The sequence below is a fragment of the Olea europaea genome, chromosome 7 (genome assembly GCF_002742605.1).
Source record: "Olea europaea var. sylvestris chromosome 7, O_europaea_v1, whole genome shotgun sequence".
Lineage (NCBI taxonomy): Eukaryota > Viridiplantae > Streptophyta > Magnoliopsida > Lamiales > Oleaceae > Olea > Olea europaea.
In genome coordinates this window covers 26658525-26664346 of record NC_036243.1, presented here as the reverse complement: position 1 = coordinate 26664346, position 5822 = coordinate 26658525, and the positions used below count along the sequence as shown (strand labels likewise).

Genomic DNA, 5822 nt, shown 5'->3' with positions numbered 1-5822 from the left:
CAAATTATTGGAACACCAGAGCAAATATGATATTTCATACTAGCATTCTTTATACCTTAATTTACCATTTCGAGTTAATTTGACTAATCTTATATGTACTTATCAATTATTTGTTTGAAAGAAAAAATAAGCTCACAATGCTTTCTCTATTTAGCAATTTGGTCTAACGGATGCTTTGAACACCTGAGTGACTATCGTATATTTACTCTGCCCCATCCATGTTAGTTTACCAAGCATGGTTCTTTTTAATAATATGAAACGTCATCATGCTAATGTAAATGTCCTTGAACAAATGATCCAATATAAATGATAAAGGGACAACTATGAAAGGTAACCTATCCAAAAGAAAAGGTGTGAAATTTATTAACAAAAAAGTAACAAATTAAATGTACGAGTACCTGTTTATAAGCACTATGAGCTTCCATCTCATCAGGAGTTTTTACATCAGAAACATTCAGGGTATCACGATTGGAGGAGTCTAAATTACTATATATAAGCGATTGTTGAGAGCTTCTCCTGGATAATGCAATTGGTGATTTATTTTCGGCTTCCCCATCCAGTAAACCAACCTTGCACTCTTCTCCGCCAAGTAGTTCTGCATCTGAAACTGTCCTTAAACTTCTACAGATCCTTTGCATGGTACTTGAGAGATTGTTTAGCAAGAGATCTTGTTCTGTACTCCTTTTCATATCAACAGGAAGAAAGAACTCTAGTATATAGTCAGCATCCCCAGTATATGTGCTTCTTAGCTTGATTGCAACAGCAGCATTTAGACCAAATTTGCGAGCATGATGAACGAGTGGATACTCACTTATATGGTATTCCTTAACATCAGGGTAAAAGAAGGGGTGATTTGATTGAAGAGCTTTGCCAGCAATACCTTGTCCTTCCTCAAGATAATGCTCTGCACATGCATGCACAAATCCGTGCATGCCATTGTCATTCACATAACAAGCAGTCTTCTCAATGCATAGTACACATCGTTCATCATAATCGGAATTACATCCCCGACTGCTTATTTTTATAGTCTCATCTCCAACCCCCGCTGTGTAACTGCAAGGGATCCATGTGAGTGCAAGAGGTAACCTATGTGCATGGCAAACAGCTCTTAAAACATCTGTGATCTCAGCTAAAGCTGCCCTTTGATTCTGTGAGAGGCACTGAAAATTAACATATGGTTCAAAAAAGGGATTAAACATGATATCATGAAAACAAGTTGTAGTTGTTCTTATTTCATAAACGATATAAGAAGATCAAACCAAAAGTTTAATCAGACCTGGGAATGAAGTCTAGGTGGTACAGTGCTCCTTAGCTTCGCTGCCTGAACATGTTTAGAGCTGAAAGTTAGAAAGAGCAACTAATAAGCCTGCAAATATTGTTTTCATTAGTGAAGAAACCTCGTGCAAACAACTCTTATGCCAACAGTTTCTTGGTGGGGGTTAGAGGTGGGGTCAAACAAATGCTACCATCACTTTCGTGAACACTAAACAGGCATAGAAAACAACTAATGATCTATTTATCATGCCCCTGAACATGTAGAAAAACTTTACACAGCAATATCACTAGAGAATTACTCTAAAGAAAGAAATTAAGAAAAATGTTCTGCAACAGAAAAAATAAAAACAACTATAAATTAAGAAAACTAACCTGGAGGGCACGACAAACATTTTCTATCTCTGAATCAAAATTGGGTTTCTCCTTCATTGTAACCAGTTCAAGCACAGCACAACATGCCGCTTCATGCGAATTATCCTCAAACACGGGCAGAGCAATAGATCCACGGACTTCGTGATGAATTGCATGTTGTACCCGCAGGTACTCAGCCTTATTGTAGTACATCACATTTGAAGTCCATTCTGGAATCTTTGAGGTAAATACACGGCCAGGAAGCCCTGGGAAAGAACCTGGTTTTGATTCTGTCGCAAAAGTAAATAATCTGGACACTTCACGATATCCAGAGAGTGTTTGGTCAAGTAAATAAGGTTGTTCAGAAGTGCTCAAGATGTATTGATCTCCATTCTTAATTGGAACCCAAACTTGGGCAAGAATACCGCCTTCAGACCACTCTTTAAATAAATTTAATGCTCTGAGCATCTTTTCAGCCATTAATGGAGTTGGAGTCCTTGGGATCGCAATATTTTCTACATCCGTAGCTGCAGTTCGTTGGCTCGAGCTCTTATCTCGATTATCAGTCACATTGACCCCATAATCTGTAGAATCCATAGGAAAACACAATTGGTTGTCCATTTGCTGAAACATCATTTTAGCTCCCTCACTTAACGAAGTTCCAATCATATCACCTTCTGCCATGGAAACTCCTAAATTACAGTTTCCTGTGAAGTTCAATCCATCAAAGGGCGAGAAATTTGTAGATGTTAAACTCATAGGTGACATGGCAAAAGAGGGAAACATGTGATCCCTTGCATCACCGGGGTTGTTGCACCATCCAGCATAAGCATCAAAATTCATCAATTCTGCAACATTAGTTAACGAGTCCTTTGGGTTGGAGGACCTCTCATCATTTTCCATCAACTGCACAGACATACCCTCCATCTGACCCCTCGGCATGACCCAATAACCAGTACCATTTTCTTTACTCCAAAAAGGGTACTCCATCCAATCTTAAAACCCCAGAAGGAATAATATCCCAAATTCTTTACGGGGTCAACCGTTAGAGAACTGTTCCAATTGAACTCAAATTATCCCTCAATTCTTTATAAACTACACAGTTCCAGGGTAACATATACACCTAAATCACCCTTAAGCCCCAATTCGTCCACCCAATTTCCCAATCCACTTCAAACAGATAGAAGCCCTGAGATAGACACAAGAACGGGGATTATGCATGAATTTATAATTCGTATTATCCATAAATAGACAAAAAAAATTATATCGGAACTGACCTCAGAGTTTCAGAAAATTTCCCGGCAAATAGATACAACGTTTTAAGTTTACAGAAAAAACCCAGAAACGTTAAACTCCAGGAAAAATCCAAGAATTCACCAATCAAACAGCGAATCGAATTCAAAATGAACCTCGCACCAAAACCCAACTCAGATTCATTATGAATAGAAATTAATACGAAAGGGGGAAAAAACTAAACCCTAGAGGTAGAAAATTTTGACAGCCGAAATTTCCAGACGCCCACTTGAATTGATGAGCTTATATGTGTTTTTGTGTTGACAAAAGCTATGCTACGTACATTGTGCGTGCGTGCTGGCGTGTATGATTAGGAAGAATCTTGGACTAGCTAAACATCTGTGTGTGTGAATAAACAGTAACAGCGGTAAGAAAGTTAAAGAAACAGGCGGTTGTGGCAGGGGAAGTTTTGTTCTTTTCTCTCTCTAGTTGAAACCAGATGTCAGAGAGTTGACTGTAAAAACGTGGAAAGACCACTATACCCCTAGTGTTGCCCACCAGACTCCTAGAAGTAATATAGTGGTCACATCCCTGGTCGCTAGCCTTCTTCGTGGGTTTAGTTTGGTCCATAATTGGCTCGTTGAGTTAACTCGTAGACTCGCGAGTTAGCTTTATTATCCTTATTTTATTTTAATTCAATTACGAAAAATTTTCTTTTCTTTTCTATTTTTATTTATTTTTTTATATTTTTTAAATTTTGCTTGAAAAATCAAAGAACTTGCAAGCCAACTTAACTCGTCACTAAAAAAGCTCACGAGTGAAACTGAGCCTAGATAGCTCCCTTGGCTGAGTTGGACTCAATCTTTTGGCATCCATAAAACGAAAATAGACAGATGTATATGTAAACATAACATTATTTGCAAGGTCGGTCTTGTGATTGTCGAGGTCCGAAGTAAAGTTCAAAAATTAGGTCCCCCAAAATCAACGTAAATGCAAAATTCAATAGTGTATTATGCAATATATTGCTGATTTAAAACTTAACATTAAAACAACAAATATATATCTCAATCATCTCACAATTAATGAAAAAACCTATTTTACTTTTCCTTCTTTTGATATTAAAAAAATTAATAAAACTTTTGGGCCAATATAGGCCCCCTATGGTTTTGGGCCTGAGGCATAGACCTCATTTGTCTGGCCACAGCACCGGCCCTGATTATTTGTTAACTACTAAAGTATGCGTCGAGAAATTATAATTAATTATAACTAGACGACTCACAGGCACGCTAAACATTGATTATTGATATCCTACCCTACGTTTTCACTGCCATTTGAAATGGTAGTTTGGGGTGGTCGGTAGGGGATGACGGGACAAGTAGCACGAGGTAAAATATCTTGATAAGATGAATGAGATTGTCCGTTGGGTTACAAACCGAAAGGTTGAAGGCATAAGAACCAAAAATGCATTAGGTACTCAATTGTATAATTTCCAAAGGTTGGGGGTTTTGATGCAATTGTAACGTACAGGTATTCGATAAATTGCACGGACATCGTACAATTGACGTCTCCAAGCTATTTAAAACTGAGCATGTAAGTCCTCAATCTTCAGTTTTAACACTTAAATCTTTAACTTTTCAATTTTATTGCACGTGAGTATTTAATGGGTAGCTATACATGTGGACATTGAAATGTCACACGAATTCCACTTCGCTTACCTTAATAGTAGTACAATTGTTAAAAACTTGATTTATAACGAAAAATAAATAAAGAAAACAAAAATATATCAATTGAAACAAAACATCTTGAAATGATTTGGAATAGTTCACGTTAATGTTTTCAAAATAGATTGAGATGGTGTTTGATAGGGATTTTAAGCCAATTAAAATCAATTTTTTGACCGTTATTTCACTATTTCAGCCGTCATTTTTAAATCCTTCGCTCACAGATAGGACTCGCTTTTATCTTAACAGTTAAAAAATTAATCCTCAAAATCTCTACCAAACACCCTCTGAATTGGTTTGTTTGATCAAGAAACATAGAAATATGTTTGGAATATGATCTCGTTACGAATAGTGATGGCAACGGAGCGGGTGTCCCACCCTGCCTTGGGCAGGGCACAACTTGCCACGTTTATTTTTTTTATTTTACTATTATTTTATTATTTTTCCTTTTCAGGGGGTTAGGCATCCCTGCCACGCCTCGCACCCCGCCAAGAGCAGAGAGTTACACCAACCCCTCGAGACAGGACTAATTGTCATCCCTAGTTACGAATGAAAATAAAAAATTAAAAACCATTGAAATTACCATCGAACTCGTAGTTTGACCTCACCTATGGAACACTTTGAGATATTTTGCGATGCTTTAAAAAAAAAAAAAAAAAGGAATAGTTCATAAGTGGGTGAAAATATGGTATTTGAAATAAGTGGAATCATTAGATTCCAAATAAAGCCTCTTTGAAAATGTATATGGATTCCATGATGTATTCACGCCTGTCACCAACCCAAACAAAGTTGTCGATTATTGTCAAAAGAGTCAAATTTTATTTATTTTAAGCTTTTTGTGACGTCATGTGCATATAAAGTAAAAAATACATATATTTAAGTAATACAGCAACGACAACTTAGTTTTAAAAGAACATTTTTAAGGCTATTTAGACGTGCTTTGTTTCATTTGAGTTGAGATATGGTTCTTTTTTCTTTTTCTTTTTCTTTTTTTTTTCGCTCAATGGTCTCGCAAATAAAATATTGACAACTAATTGATTGAGTTCCAATTTTTTGAAAGAATGTATTTTGTAATAGTAATTTTTTAAAAATGTGTGGTTAAAACTAGAGAAAAAAATTAAGTTTACGTGTAAAATTATTTTATTGGGAGAATGTGTAATTGAAAATGGGTTTGGAGAAATGCATTTTCATATAATGGGGCTCAATCAGTGGATAGGTGAGTTCCTTTGTAAACATACAAGA

The 5822-nt window shown here is 36.4% G+C and overlaps 1 pseudogene; it reads right to left on the bottom strand.

Annotated features, from left to right (window-relative positions):
- LOC111397608 overlaps nt 1–3315 on the bottom strand; it is a 4836-nt pseudogene extending 1521 nt beyond the window's left edge.
- Nucleotides 3316–5822: the final 2507 nt, after the last annotated feature.